The sequence below is a fragment of the Stenella coeruleoalba genome (genome assembly GCF_951394435.1).
Source record: "Stenella coeruleoalba genome assembly, chromosome: 4".
NCBI classification, from domain to species: Eukaryota; Metazoa; Chordata; class Mammalia; order Artiodactyla; family Delphinidae; genus Stenella; species Stenella coeruleoalba.
In genome coordinates, this window is record NC_137149.1 from 75,620,765 (window position 1) to 75,637,324 (window position 16,560).

Here is a 16,560-nt window from a genome sequence, read left to right on the forward strand (position 1 = left end):
TGGACCTAACATTAACTCTAAATTTTGGTTAAGTGTATAAAATGTGTCCAAGGTGCTTTGATTTACTTTGCTGCTAATGTGATTTCTATTTAACAACAACTTTCTAAGATTCACATTACACCCCTTGGTCTGTTGCTTATTTTATTCTCTGTCTGTGATATGAGCCAAGGAGCCTGAGAAGGTGGCTTATAGAAGGCACAGACTGTACCATGCGTCATTTTACCGGACTGAGCACATGCTTGATTCTCAACACATAATAAACCACCCAAGTGCTGCCACCTACTTAGAGACCAACTTTTTTCCCAACAGGGTCTAAGTAAGAAACTCCTCACTCAGCAGCACTGAAAACACCAAATGCTGGGAATTCCCTGGCGGTCCAATGGTTGGTTAGGACTCTGCACTTCCATTGCAGGGGGTACGGGTTCGATCCCTGGGCAGGGATCCTGCAAGCCACGTGGTGCGGCCATAAAAAAAAAAAAGAACAAGAAAACACCAAATGCTTTTGGAGCCTTAGTTTTTTAGGTTCAGAATTGGAAAACAGTAGCCACCAAATCCACTGCAGAGAGAAGCAAAAGTGGTCTGGTGATAGGATTTCCTTAACAGAGAGAGATTTTCAGAGCACAGTGATTTAAAAAAAAAAAAAAAGAATCCCAGATTTAGAGTCAAAAGATCTGCTGTGCCCTTTGATTGACCATGACACTTAACCTGTTTCAGATTTTCTCCTAAACCATAGAATAGAAACACAACAACGCCCAACTTTCAACCAGATCATTCCTGGTTGACAATCAAAAGAGAAGCCATCATGAATTTACCCTGAATTCCTATAAGCACAATGCTGTTTCCTATCACAAAAATTATAAAATTGATCACAAAAATAGAACAAAAAGAACCCCTCCAAATATATGTGCCTTTATTAAATATGTAAAGCCACACAGCCTTCAAAACTAGGTAGTAGATGCTTCTTTTGTGAGATTCTTCTGCATAGCTTAGACTTGTTGCAACTTATCAAAATATATGGTTTAGGAGGACAAGTTTCCCTAATAAATCACCCTATGGCAAACAAAGGATTTCTTCACTCCTCCAAAGATGAACATACGACATTGCAAGTTAGGGTCATCTGTCTCACAAATATTCATTGTCGATTCCATGCGCATGGATGCCTCTGAAAGTCTTTGAGTGGCAGATGCTTCTACAGTGCCATCTTGCCCTTCCTTTTCAGAAAGGAATTCATTCCTGAGCTCCCTAACCCAGATTCTAACACTTCCATTCTGCCCACATCACACCGTTTACCCTGCAGCTTGGTCCGTGTTTCCAGGCTAATGTGATGTCCTTGGCACTTGGTTCCCAGCTTTTCATTGGTTTTTTGGTATTAGCTTTGGTCAGTATGATGGAGTCTATTTCCAATAATAAAGTTCACTAAAAAGTGGGTGTCAAAAGTCAAAGCATTTCAAATAGTGGGTGATAAACATACATGAAAGTGGTTTATAAAGTAGGAAAGACTTTGGAAACTGTAAATAGCCAAGCTAATATTGGATATTACGGATTTTCTGAATTAATGGATATGGTTACCAGGGCAGAAGTTTTAGTCAGCATGGAAGACGTTGAACCAAAGAGGGACAGGAGGCAGAAAACCTAGAGAAGAAAGGTTGGAAGCTTCTTCATAAACCTGCCCACCGCGGAAGAGCAGTCTTCTCTAAGGCCTGTCGGGCCAGAGCTTTTTGCTCAAGTCACCTAATCTTGCACCCTCCTCCTCTGGCAGCTTTTCAAATTCCACCCTTTCCAGCCACAAACTGAGAGCATTTGCCTGACCCCTACTCCAGAGGGTAAAACTGTTTATTTGTCAGCATTTCACCTAGGTCCTTGACCCCGCATGAGCTCCAACTGGACCATTCATTCGGTGTTATTCATAGAAACAGTGTCTTCAAAGAATCAAAGCAGGAGTCTTTAAAAGCAGTTTGCAAGTGAAATGTGACTCTCCCAGGCCAGTGGCCATGCACTAGAGACACATGACTGAGTTGGTTTCAGGCTGAGCTGCATGATTTGCCGGCAAGTGCCAGTTCCCAGGGAGCCGCTGCCCCCTTGTGGCTCAGCACTGGCCAGGAATTATTCCGTGACGGGGAGAACACTTGGCAAAAGTCTGTAAAAGATTATTGGAGGGGGCTTCCCTGGTGGCGCAGTGGTTGAGAGTCCGCCTGCCGATGCAGGGGTGCCCCGGTCCGGGAAGACCCCACATGCCGCGGAGGGGCTAGGCCCGTGAGCCATGGCCGCTGAGCCTGCGCGTCCGGAGCCTGTGTCCGCAACGGGAGAGGCCACAGCAGTGAGAGGCCCGCGTACCGCAAGAAAAAAAAAAAAAAAAGATTATTGGTGGGCTCTTTCTGGCCCTTAGATTTGTTGGTTCAAATAAAATTTCCTTTCATCTCATGGCTTTTTAAATTAAAATCTTTCTTCTTTCTTTAAAAAAACCAAATTTTAAAAGGAATATTTTATTACAATTATCAAAGTAGTGTATACTCCTTGAAGAAAAATTTGTGTAAAATTATTTAATTTTGTTAATGTTTTGATGTATTTCTTCCCTGACTTTTTAAATCTTTTTCCATATAAGGAAACCTAATTTTACTTCGGGACAGAAAAAAAGCCACAGAACTATGAAATCTAATTGTATCATAAATGTTATGTAAACATGACCTCTTCTCCACAGTAAGAAAATAGGCTTTTGAATATGATAGAGTACTATGAAACAGAATTGACTTTTTTTCCTACAAAATTTTAAATGTAAAGGATAGCATTTTAGATCATAGAATTTCATAAAGTTTGCTTGTAATTTCAATTCTATGGATTAAGAATACTGTAGTGAATGCAACTATTAGACACATTAAATTAAATATTATCTCATTTTCAAGACAGAAAAATAAAACTCCTTGCTCTAAAGATGGACTGTGGGAGTTATGGTAATTTAGCAGTGTAAATGATCCAGTCACTGACAAATGCTTCAGATGTTGGTCATATTTCTAAATACTGTATAGATATGTTGCTTCCCCCCAACTATGGAGAATGTAGAAACAAAGGCATTATAAGAAGAGCTGAGGGGCTTCCCTGGTGGCACAGTGGTTAAGAATCCGTCTGCCAATGCAGGGGGCACGGGTTCGAGCCCTGGTCCGGGAAGATCCCATATGCGGTGGAGCAACTAAGCCCGTGCACCACAACTATTGAGCCTGCACTCTAGAGCCATCGAGCCACAACTACTGAAGCCCGCGCCTCGAGCCCGTGCCCTGCAACAAGAGAAGCTACTGCAAAGAGAAGCTTGCATACCGCAGCTAGAGAAAGCCCGCGTGCAGCAACAAAGAACCAACGCGGCCAAAAATAAATAAATTAAAAAAAAAAAAGAGCTGAGAATGAGTCATTTGTGTCTCCAAGTACCTTTCCTTCTATATCTCGTTTGCTGTATGTGTCATCTAGATGTGTATATAACACAATATAAATATGGGTGATGGTGTCAAAGGGAGTCTGTGGACAAGTCCTAGAATGGGCTGGGAGGAAATTGACCATATCTTTAGCTGCTTTATCTGATCCTTTATTTTCTCAAGAGTTCTCAATCTTTTTGATCCGCAGATCATTTTAATTCTACAGGAAAAATGTCCACAGTCCACCTACTTCTTGTGTATCGCTTTTATAAAAACGTATATGAACATTTTATCACTTTCAACATAGAAAAATGAAACTTCCTAAAAAAAAAAAACTTCCTTCTGTAAAGAAAGCCAATGGGAATTATGTAATTTGGTCATTTAAATGACCCAGTTATTGGCGACTGCAAATGGCTATTACTATGCATACATACAAAATAATGCTGTATAAGTTTAAACAATTTTACCAAAAAGTCTATTGAATATTAAGCTATTAATTATAATACCTCAAAGTCTCTTATTGTTATTACACATTTCTACATGTTAACATCCTTGTAATCCATGCCCTATTTTTGGTGCTCTTCTTTTTATTTATTTATATTAATTTATTATTTATTTTTGGCTGCATTGGGTCTTTGTTTCTTCACCCCTTGGAGGGAGGGGGGCTGGGGGGACTACTTTACATTGCGGTTGCGCGGGCTTCTCATTGCGGTGGCTTCTCTTGTTGCAGAGCACGGGCTCTAGGCGCGCAAGCTTCAGTAGTTGTGGCTCCCGGGCTCTAGAGTACAGGCTCAGTAGTTGTGGCTCACGGGCTTAGTTGCTCCACCGCATGTGGGATCTTCCCGGACCAGGGCTTGAACCCGTGTCCCCTGCACTGGCAGGCGGATTCTTAACCACTGCGCCACCAGGGAAGCCCTTATTTATTTATTTATTTATTTATTTTTTCTACCTAATTTGACTTATAATGAGGCCAAAAAATGATACAATGGAGAGTTAACAAGAGAGTGAGGAAATGGGCACTCTTGCTCACGTTCAAGGTCACAAAGCTGGGAAGAGGGCAAAACAAAATCAAAGCCAAAGTCTTATCAGAGTCCCAAACAAAAAGATGTGTTCTCTCTCCACCAGTACTCACTGCCTCCTGGGCTTGGAATCCTGTCTCTTGAGTAGAACCAAGGATGATGTTATTCACCTTCAGATTGTAGGGGAATTAATTAATGTAACCTCCAGTGAGTGTCAATCGATGTCCTTCCTGGTGAACACACTGCTGTAGCCTCTTCTTATCCTCTGAAACTTCACAAAGTAGCTTGAATAAAGCGTTTTCAATGGGCGATGACTGGATTAGACCAATGTCATGTGGATCGTGCAGGGTCTGGCCGTGTGATCCGGTTGTTTTTATTCTCACTCCAACTGCTGGTCCAGCAGCAGAGCCTTCAGCTCGGCACTTTTGTGGTCGCGCTGACTTTCTGAGGCTCAGCTGGCATCACATGCAGATTCCCCAAGTCACGTGCATCTCTGATATTAACCTAAGCTCCAAGCTTCTCTTCTCTCTTCGGGGGAGGCTTCGGAAGTCTGTATGTAAAGCAACTCCTCCCGCAAGACTGGCCAGGGCCGGCTCACTTCCAAGCTTCTAGAGGATGCTCCGCCCCCTCCCTCTGATGGGGAAAGCAGGAGGTCCTTCCCTCCTTTAGAAGGAGGACAATCTCCAAGTTGAACGAAATACAGTTAAAGGAAAGAAATGTTCATTTTAAAGAACTTTAACATGTAATGGAAACATATGTCTGTTCAATTTTCTTTTAAACCCCGAAGGGTGGTGCTCTTCTTTTTTAAAAAAAAAATTATTTATTTTTGGCTGCGTTGGGTCTTCTTTACTGTGCGTGGGCTTTCTCTAGTTGCGGTGAGCAGGGGCTACTCTTCGTTGTGGTGCGTGGGCTCCTTCTCATTGCTGTGGCTTCTCGTTGCAGAGCACCGGCTCTAGGCATGCACGCGGGCTCAGTAGTTGTGGTGCACAGGCTTAGTTGCTCTGCGGCATGTGGGATCTTCCCGGACCAGGGCTCGAACCCATGTCCCCTGCATTGGCAAGTGGATGCCACCAGGGAAACCCTGGTGCTCTTCTTTTTTTGTTGTTTTTTTTTGCAGTACGCGGGCCTCTCACTGTTGTGGCCTCTCCCGTTGCGGAGCACAGGCTCCGGACGCGCAGGCTCAGCAGCCATGGCTCACAGGCCCAGCCGCTCCGCGGCATGTGGGATCTTCCCAGACCGGGGCACGAACCCGTGTCCCCTGCATCGGCAGGCGGACTCACAACCACTGCACCACCAGGGAAGCCCCGGTGCTCTTCTTTTTAAATTCATTTTTATTCTTTGAAATATATGAGCTTCAAATCTAGATCAAGATGGTGGAAAATATATATCCCGCATATTTTAGTGGGATTTGCATTTTAGACTACTCTAAGGAGATAATCTGAAGGGTCCAGAGAGATCTGCTTGACCAGCACTGGTGGAGTAGAGTGCTCTACTCTAGGGCATGCGAGGGCAGAGTAAAAGATGGGGCACACACTTCTCGAGATGCATGTATGGTCAGGCCACTCAAGATGGCTCTTCTATTCCTCTGTGCATCCCCTGCTCGACCGGTCCCTGCTTCACTCACAGGACTATCCAATCCTCTTAATTACAGGACTTAATCAGTAACTAATTGTGCGCTTGCCCCTGCGGCAACCGCTGGTTTCCCTGGTAACTGACGAGCCAAACCGACGTCACTTCCCCCTATTAATGGTAGCCTCCTTCTCCCGCCATGTCCCGCCTGCAGTCAGCCGTCCACCGTAGGGTGTCACTCCAGGACCCTTTTGCTTCTGACACGTAAGCTCCCCTGTCTGATAAACGGGATAAACGGTTGATGGCTCTGTCACTGTCTCCCGGGTCTTTATTCAGTCTCGAGGCTGGGCAACTACAAGGGTGCAGGCCTGCGGGGTGCAGCCCAGCAACGCAGCTCATCAGAGCTGAGGATACAGAAAGCCAACCAAGGCCACAAGTAACTGTATCAGGTTCATGGCTCTAATCCTAATCTAATCTAATTCTGTCTTGTGGTTTCTCTTGCCGTCTCAGTTGAGCGTTTCACTCTGATAGAGACTATTAGAAAGAATCCCTCATGCCCCAAGGAATTTTGCAATTGTACTTCCCAACTATCATCTCTAGCTCTCTGCTATCCTTGCCTGCTCCTAAAGCGGGGGAAGGGGAAATTACAAAACTGAAAGCTAATGCCAAGCCAGTGATTAGCGGTAATTACCAACTTGATGTCTACTGATCAGATCCAGAGAGACAATGCCATTTTGGGCAACTCTCAACCCAGTTGCTCCTCGGTTTACTCATCTGTAAATGACATTGGTCCAGTTATACTTCAGTCTGTACTAATTCAAACTCTAGGAATATGTATTTAATACTTGGGCTTCACAGGCAGAAAGTGTTTGGTTTAGCCAAGAAACAACAAGTGTGTCAAAATAACTTTATATTGGCCACCCCAATACCTTAAAAACCCAAATGAAACCAAGTACTGGGCTTCCCTGGTGGTGCAGTGGTTGAGAGTCCGCCTGCCGATGCAGGGGACAAGGGTTCGTGCCCCGGTCCGGGAAAATCCCACATGCCGCGGAGCGGCTGGGCCCCTGAGCCATGGCCGCTGAGCCTGCGCGTCTGGAGCCTGTGCTCCGCAACGGGAGAGGCCACAACAGTGAGAGGCCCGTGTACCACAAAAAAAAAAAAAAACAAAAAAAACAAGTACTTACTTAAAAATAAATATTGTTGATCGAATATTCCAATAAACTAGGACGTAGATCACTTATGTCAAGGCTCATGGCCTTGGTGCACGTCCTGCACCTGGTGAGGAAGTGGCTGTCCCTGGAGGTTGAATATGAGTGATTTCTTTCTGACTGTTGCAACCTGCTTTACTGCCTGATTTTCAGACTCTCCTGCTGTTCAAAATACTCTTACCTTCCTAAATCTGGCCATAGAATATTGAAGCCAACAGAATGGAACTGACTTAAGGTAGCCAGCCCACAAATAGGTATTAAACACCTACTGTACGTCAAGCTAGGAATATAGTAGAGAAGATGACAGGTAAGTGTTCTAGCCTCATGGAATTTATAGTTTATAGCAGACATCGGGTTTTTAGTTTCCAGAAGTGAGAGTTGTTTGCTTTTCAGAGGAACTTAAGAATGTGATCCTATAGGCTCTGCATGAACAGGGCTACATTTCGTTCATCACTGTAGACCCAGTGCTCGGTACATGATATCCACAAATGTTCATGGCATAATTAAGGGAATAATCAGATATAAACTGGATACTTAACAAAAGACCTAAACCAAGTTTGAGGTACACTCCAAGAATCGTTCAAGATCACCTGGACATTCAGTCCCTTTTTCAGAATAATGAAGGAAAAAATTGCAATTCACTGTTGGCCAAGAGTCAAAACCTTGTTTCCTTTGTGGTGTGTGGGTTGTATATTTGCCTGTTTTCAAGGAAGAAGGGAATTCAGGGAGGTTAGTGGTTTTGTTGTCATTATTTTGTGAAGCCTCCTGGGCTATTTTTTTCTTCCTTTAATCAACAAATATGCACTGTGCTAGGCATTGTCCCAGGCACTGAAGATACCATGATGAGCAGGACTGGCGAGAACTCTGTCCTCTAGGAGCTTCTATTTCAGAACTCTCCATGGACTGGTGGGCTATTCTTTTCTCCACTTACTTTGGATGACTCTAATGATTACATATCACTTTCATAATGAGAACCTTTTTAAGAGGGTAAAAAAAGAGACTTCTTCAACAAAGGATGGATACAAATCTGAGTTTTCAGTACAACTCTGAGTGAGCATATTTGGGCAGCACTGCTTCCATTGCACAAAAAGAAAAGAAGACCAGGCACTAGTTTACCACAGAGAATATGTAAATAGGCACAACCTTTTCAGAAAGAAATTTTGAAACTTTAAACTTTCTTTAAACTTTGAAACTTTCTTTAAAAAGAAACATTTTAAATTTATTTGTCTTCCAACCAAGTGATTCCAGTCTTACGAATTTATCCTACACATTGCTTGCAAAAATAAAGAAGGATATATGTGAAACATTATTTGTGATGGTGGAAAATGAAAAATAACCTAACTGTCCATCACAGGGGAACTGCATAAATAGATCATTGTATGTCTGTATAATAGAATACAATAACGTTCTTCTTAAAATGAAGTAGTAACATATACACACTAGTATATATAAAATAGATAACCAACAAGGACTTACGTTATAGCACAGGGAACTATACTCAACCAAGAGAATTCTCATAAACAATTCAAATACAGAACAGAGACTGAATAAATTATGACACAATAATATAATGGAACACTATGTAGCTTTTACAAAGAGGAAACTGTACATTAATATGAAAACCTAATATAAGGGAGAAAAGCAAGTTTACAGGATGTATATGTATAGGTGTTTTATAATAATAGAAGGTTGTACAGAAAAGCACAGAAGTATTGATAGTTCAGTGTCATAAAAACAATACTGCAGGGACTTCCTTGGTGGTACAGTGGATAAGACTGTGCTCCCAATGCAGGGGGCCCTGGTTCAATCCCTGGTCAGGGAACTAGATCCCACATGAATGCCACAACTATGAGTTTGCATGCCACAACTAAGGAGCCCTGGAGCTGCAACTAAGGAGCACACGTGCTGCAACTAAGGAGCCTGCCTGCCACAAAGAAGACCCCATGCAACCTAATAAATAAATAAATATTTTAAAAAAACACTGCAACAAAATCCTTATAACACATGTTTACACATTTGAGTTTCTTTTTGAAATACCATTATTATCAGTTTTTTTCCTGAATATAAAAGTCTTCCATGCTCACTGTAGTGGGCAATAATTGTTTTATCACCTCACACACTTAAGAATTGCTTGAATTTATTAGTAGATGAGTTTCTTTTAACAACCCAACTCAAACTGCTACAAGCAAACAAGAAGAAGGAGAGGAGGAGGACGAAGAGGACAAAGTGGAAGAAGAAGGAGAAGAAAAATAAAAAGGAAGGTGTGGGGGGGATCCTGAATGGGCAGCGGGCCAGCTCACAGATTCAAAGGAAAAGTTGACCAACTAAGAATGAGCCATGGCAAGGTAGAAAACAAGGGTGCTCCAGGAACCCTAATGCCTGGAACCAGACTTTTTAAAATTTTATTGAAGTGTACTTGATTTACAGTGTTGTGTTAATTTCTGCTGTACAGCAAAGTTATTCAGTTATACATATATGTATATATATTCTTTTTCATCCTCTTTTCCATTATGGTTTATCACAGGATATTAAATACAGTTCCCTGTGCTATACAGTAGGTCCTTGTTGGTTATCCATCCTATATATAATAATTTGCATCTGCTAATCCCAAACTCCCAATCCTTCCCTCCCCACTTCCCCTTCCCCTTGGCAACCACAAGTCTGTTCTCTATGTCTGAGTCTGTTTCTGTTTCATAGATATATTCATTTGTGTTGTATTTCAGATGCCACATATAAGTGTTATCCTATGGTATTTGTATTTCTCTTTCTGACTTACTTCACTTGATATGATAATCTCTAGGTCCATCCATGTTGCTGCAAATGGCATCGTTTCATTCTTTTTTATGGCTGAGTAATATTCCATTCTATATATGTGCCACGTCTTCTTTATCCATTCATCTGTTGATGGACATTTAGGTTGTTTCCATGTCTTGGCTATTGTGAATAGTGCTGCTATGAATATAATGGTGCATGTAACTTTTTGAATTAGAGTTTTGTCTGGTTATATGCCCAGGAGTGGGATTGCTGGATCACATGGCAACTCTATTGTTAGTTTTCTGAGGAACCTCCATACTGTTCTCCATAGTGGCTGCACCAATTTACATTCCCACCAACAGTGTAAGAGGATTCCCTTTTTTTCACACCCTCTCCAGCATTTATTATTTGAAGACTTTTTAAATATTTATTTATTATATTATTTATTTTTGGCTGCATTGGGTCTTTGTTGCTGCACGTGGACTTTCCCTAGTTGCGGCGAGTGGGGGCTACTCTTCATTGCAGAGTGTGGGCTTCTCATTGTGGTGGCTTCTCTTGTCGTGGAGCACGGGCTCTAGGTGTGTGGGCTTCAGTAGTTGTGGCACGTGGGCTCAGTAGTTGTGGCTCCCAGGCTCTAGAGCACAGGCTCAGTAGTTGTGGTGTATGGGCTTAGCTGCTCCACATCATGTGGGATCTTCCTGGACCAGGGATCGAACCCATGTCCCCTGCATTGGTAGGTGGATTCTTAACCACTGTGCCACCAGGGAAATCCGTTTGCTGACTGTTTAATGATGGACATTCTGATTGGTGTGAGGTGGTACCTCATTGTAGTTTTGATTTGCGTTTCTCTAATAATTAGCAATGATGAGCATCTTTTCATGTGCCTCTTGGCCATCTGTATGTCTTCTTTGGAGAAAAGTCTATTTAGGATTTCTGCTCATTTTTCGATTGGGTTGTTTGGTTTTTGTTATTGAATTGTATGTGCTGTTTGTATATTTTGGAAATTAAGCCCTTGTTGGTTGCATTATTCGCAAATATTGTCTTCCAGTCCATAGTTTGGCTTTTCATTTTGTTTATGGTTTCCTTTGCTGTGCAAAAGCTTATAAGTTTGATTAGGTCCCATTTGCTTATTTTTGCTTTTATTTCTATTGCCTTGGGAGACTGACCAAAGAAAACATTGATACAATTTATGTCATCGAATATTTTGCCTATGTTCTCTTCTAGGAGTTTTACAGTGTCATGTCTTATATTTAAGTGTTTAATCCATTTTGAGTTTATGTTTGTGTATGGTGTGAGGGTATGTTCTAACTTTATTGATTTACATGTGGCTGTCCAGCTTTCCCAGCACCATTTGCTGAAGAGACCATCTTTTCCCCATCATATATTCTTGCATCCTTTGTCAAAGATTAACCGACCCTAAGTTTGTGGATTTATTTCTGGGATCTCTATTCTGTTCCATTGATCCATATGTCTCTTTTCGAGCTGATACCATGATGTTTTGATTACTTTAGCTTTGTAGTATTGTCTGAAGCCTAGGAGGGTTATGCCTCCTGCTTTGTTCTTTTTCCTCAGTATTAGTTTGGCAATTCTGAGTCTTTTATGTTGGAACCAGAATGTTGAGCTCCACCAAGACTCTCTGGGTCTCGGGTCTCTGCTCTCCATGGCATGTTGGCCTCATGCTGTCCTACCGCAGTCTTTCTCTGTAGTGAGGGATCATGGCTTCCAGCAGCTTTCACTGACAAAGACTCTCAATCCCACCACCTAAAAGGAAAAGGGCTCTTCTCTGAGGAAGGACTCTGAATGGTCAGAAACCCACTGCAGACCAACCTCTGTGACCAGGGTAGGGGGAATTATTACTGGTCATGACTGGTCTAATTTGGACCAGGTGCTCACCCTTCAGCCTATCACCAGGGTCAGGGATACAGGATCTTGTAAGAAGGCGGCAGCTCCATTCGGCCAGAAGTCTGGAGTGGAGTGGAGAAGGAGAGTGGGAAGCAGAAACAGTGCTTTTTTGGAGCAGAAGAAGGAAGAGCTGCTGGGCAAAACAGGTGATTAGTGTATGCTACATGAGCATAATTTTATTCTAAATATTTTTAAGTTATTTTCATCATGTGTATATATACATATATACATTCAAGTGCCAAGAATGTATTTATAAGGATATTCTCTGAAACAGTTTTATAATCATTAAAAACTGTAAGCAGCCTATAGTTAACATCTACTGATATTTTGTCTTCTTGAATTTTTCCCTCTGGGAACATTGCACCCAAGTGCTCATCTCAGCTGAACCAATCACATATCACCGTACTTCCTGTGACTACAGCAATTGGCCTGAAGGGTGGGTGTGTGATCCAGCATGAACCGATTTGTCTTGGCCCAGAAAAGGGTCATTTTCTTTTCAGGTAGTGAGGCGGTGGGGCTGTGACTCAGGCAGACTTTTTCACCTGGAGCTGTTACAAAAGAGTCATCTCCTGTCAGGTCAGGAAGCTGCTGGGATACGATCTGGAGCCGCCAATTCTGCCTCCCACACAGGGGGTAAAGCTAGTCTATAAAGGAAGCTGTTTATGCTGAAATAAACAGAGATGAGACACGAAGAGACAGGGAATCCTGATGGGTTAGAGGCCCTGGTCCCAGGCACCCTCTGAGGCTAACGCGCCCCCGCCCCATCCCCCCACTCTTCTGCAAATATGACTAAATGGGCCAATTTCCTCCTTACCTAAGGCTAGTTTGAATTGGGATTCTTCCAGTTTCAGCCACGAGACTCCTAATATCTGACTACAGATCAATAGAGCTGGGTAACTTATGGCACAATAAAATACTTTTAAGTGTAGCTTTTAAAAAGAACAAACTACATATATTGACGTAAAAAACAAATATAAGGAGAGAAGCAAGTTTATAGGGCAGGGGTGTGTTTCTGTGTGTGATTTTATATACACCACATACTTACGGAGACTGTGTTCCGAAAGGTTAATATTGGTTACCTCTGGAGGCTAGTATGGGAAAGACTTTCAATTTTTAAATATATTTCTGTGGGTTTTTTTAAATAAATTTATTTATTTATTTTTGGCTGCGTTGGGTCTTCCGTTGCTGCACGTGGGCTTTCTCTGGTTGAGGCGAGTGGGGGCTATTCTTCATTGCAGTGTGCTGGCTTCTCATTGCGGTGGCTTTTCTTGTTGCGGAGCACGGGCTCTAGACTCACAGGTTTCAATAGCTGTGGCACGCTGGCTTAGCTGCTCCACAGCATGTGGGATCTTCCCAGACCAGGGCTCGAACCCGTGTCCCCTGCATTGGCAGGCGGAGTCTTAACCACTCTACCACCAGGGAAGCCCTCTGTGTACTTTTTTAACTTTCTGAAAATCATACATCACTTTTATAAAACTTTTAAGCCAAAAATAACTACAGGACATAATGTAATTGTGGCACATTTATGTTATACAACTTCCCACTTCATTGCCTCTATTTCTTTTAAGAACAGAGGTCTGGGAATTCAGAGACCAGGCTTCTAGTCCAGACTGTTTTGCATGTATTCTATAACCTTGGACAAGTTGGTTTGCCTCTGCAGGCCTCAGTTTCTTCCTCCCTAAGAGGGGTACTTAAGTAACAGTGCCTATTTCAGTGGTTTCCATGTGCCAAGTGCTGTGCTGAGCAGTTTCCTCACAGCAGCTCCATGGGTTGAGCATTATCCCCCTTTTCCAGATAAGAAAACAGAAGCTCAAGTAAGTGTTGGAATCAGAATTCAAATTCACGTTTAGCCCACCCCCCAAAGCCATGTTCTGTTCACTACACACTCTCCCAGCCACCTCTTGCCTCACGGTCTCACAGTTTCCTGGCCCTGGAATGCACTTAAACCCAGGACTTGACTCAAAATCCTCTATCTGGAAAACACTATCTTTCTAAATTAACCTTTGGTCACTTTTGTTATTACTATGTCTGTTCTTTATGTTGCATCAAACTCTAAGACAGGATGTCTCAACCTCAGCACTACTGACATTTTGGACTGAAAATTTCCTGGTTGTTGGGAGCTGGATGTCTTTGGCAGCATCCCTGGCTTCTACCCGCTATATGTCAGGAGCACCCACCCTTCAAGTTGTGACACCAAAAATGCTTCCAGATATAGTCGCAAATGTCCCCTGGGGGATAATCGCCCAGGCTTGAGAATCAGTGTCCTAAAAAAAGGGAAAAGGCAAATTCCTGCATTAACCCTGAAGGAACACTGTTTTGAAAGGAGTTATGGAATCTTATAAGTATTTTTACCTGCATGATTCTTAGACTCTACCAGCTCAGAGTAAAGTCTCATCTCACATTATTTGCTCTGTGCAGAACACTGTACCAGTTACACATACATTACCTATCCAAGATTTAGGGAAATGGGGAAGGAGAATAAACTTTGCCCTCTAAAAAAATGACTCCACTTCTCCCTTAGTGAAATTCACTTTTGCCTCAGAGGGAAAGAGCCACATGAGGCTGCTGAGTGAGAATGGATATTCAACAGGGAATAGTGGTAATTGAATATGATGCTGATTTTATTCCAGCTAAATAAAGCAGCACGTAAGTCATCTGGGCAATAATCTTAACTCAAGGGGCAAAAGCCAAGAAACAAGTATTTTTGTTTGTTTGTTTTAATTATTAGCCACAGTCCATGGCTCTCTTCCATACCTCATCTCAGAAAATGTGGGTTAACGTATTTCACGCAAAGTAACATAGGAAAAGAGAAAAAGGGAAGATGAAATGCATTTAGTGTGCAGTTAAAGGTGGTTTCTCCAATTTCTCTTCTGTGAACTGTTCCATTAGCATGGTCCACTTTGGATTATTTTAATATCATGACCATCTTCCCTGCAAAATGAACAACCATAAAAACACATTTATTACCTACCATATTGAAACTGTCCGCCTCTTTGTATTAAAAAGAGCCATGTCATTATACATTAGATTCTTTCCAGGGTGACACTTAATTAGTCATTTTTAAAGCTAAATCTAGGAAATTATGAGGGCGAAAGCCCAACTCTGCCATTTTTTTCCTAACCCAGTGGCACAAGGAACTATCCCCAAAGAATCACTCTGAGAAGACCTAGTAATTTCCTGAAGACTGAGTTCAGAGAATGGACCCCTGAAATACAAAGCAGCATACCTGGAGGGGGAGTCATGATCACCTGAGCTGGTCAGGTATGTTACATGAAGGGCATCAGGTATAATATCAATACACTTATTACTGAGCATTCTAACAGATCTGTTTTCTGACCAGTAGTGCAGGCTGTGTAGGTCGCCTGTACATGCCCTCTGAATTTCATAGAACATTTACTACTCCACAGAGTTTGACTACTACATATATTCTTAATTTTGGGAAACTACCCATCCCTGGATAGTAACATCACTTCATTATTTGGTCTATAATTGATTAATCACTCACCTCGTTCTCTAACCTTGACTTAGAAAATGTACTGAAGGAGTCTGTGTCTTTTTAAATGTCAGTCTTAAAATAGAACTACTTATGTCTCATTTGATTCTTATCTCCAAGAGTCACAACTTCCTAAGTAATAAAAATGCAAGATAAGAACTAAAGAAAACTTGGCTAGTTTATACTGTAAAATTGTTACCTGATTTTCATGCACAGAGTACACTCATTGGGATACGTGGACATGTCGCTTCCACACACGGGGTTAAAGTCCCTGGGACATCCTGGTAATTTATACTGATCGCAGTTTGGCTAGAAAAGGGAAGGGAAGACAGAAATTGGAGAATAACTTGAGACGTTCTCATCACAAAATAGCTGAGGGGAGGACAAAGTCCCAAGTTTCCCTAGATTTCCTAGAAACGGCCTACAGAAAGATTTCTATTTTCCACACACAAAAAAAGTTTTTCTAATGCAAAAATCAGATGCAGTATTGAAGCAATGGGTCAAAACCTGCTATGTAAGAAAAGGACCTCAGAGGAAGGTTCTGTCTGGCTGATTTTTAAATGAAAGTCCAAGACATGTCACCAAACCTACTTTACTATCCTCCAGCTTCATAATTTGCTCTTCACTACCACCTCCATGAGAATGTCCTGTTACATTCCACCTAGTCCCTGGGCATAATGCCCAGACACACTTGGGAATCCTGTCTGGACTTTTAAGATACTGGCATTTAAGCAACAGCATTAAAGAAAGCAGTACGTTCAGAATCAGATCTCAGGGGTGGTTATAGGTTTAATTGTGTCCACCCAGAAAGATAGGTTAAAGTCCTAACCCCCAGTACCTCAGAATGTGACCATATATGGAAATAGGGTCTTTATATAGGTAATCAACTTAAGGTGAGTAGAATTGGCCTTAATCCAGTATGACTGGTGTCCCTATAAAAAGGGAAAATTTGGACACAGAGTCACACACAGAGGGAAGATTGTGTGAAGACATGGAGAGAATGTCATTTACAAGCCAAGGAATGCCTGAGGCTACCAGATACTAGGCGAGAGGAAGAGAACTTCCTCTCTCGGAAGGAAGCAACCCTGCCAACACCTTGAGTTTGGACTTCTAGCCTTGAGAACTGTGAGACAATCCATTTCTGTTGTGTAAGATACTCGGTTTGTGGCTTTATTATGGCAGCCCTAAGAAACCGATATGGGGTCATGGAACTC

At 42.1% G+C, this 16,560-nt stretch overlaps 1 long non-coding RNA gene across 1 annotated transcript; it reads left to right on the forward strand.

Annotated features, from left to right (window-relative positions):
• Positions 1–6,194: 6,194 nt before the first annotated feature.
• LOC307185234 lies at positions 6,195–15,378 on the forward strand. Its single transcript, XR_013827921.1, has 3 exons — positions 6,195–6,253; positions 11,863–11,999; positions 14,979–15,378. It is a non-coding gene; the product is annotated as an uncharacterized lncRNA (long non-coding RNA).
• Positions 15,379–16,560: the final 1,182 nt, after the last annotated feature.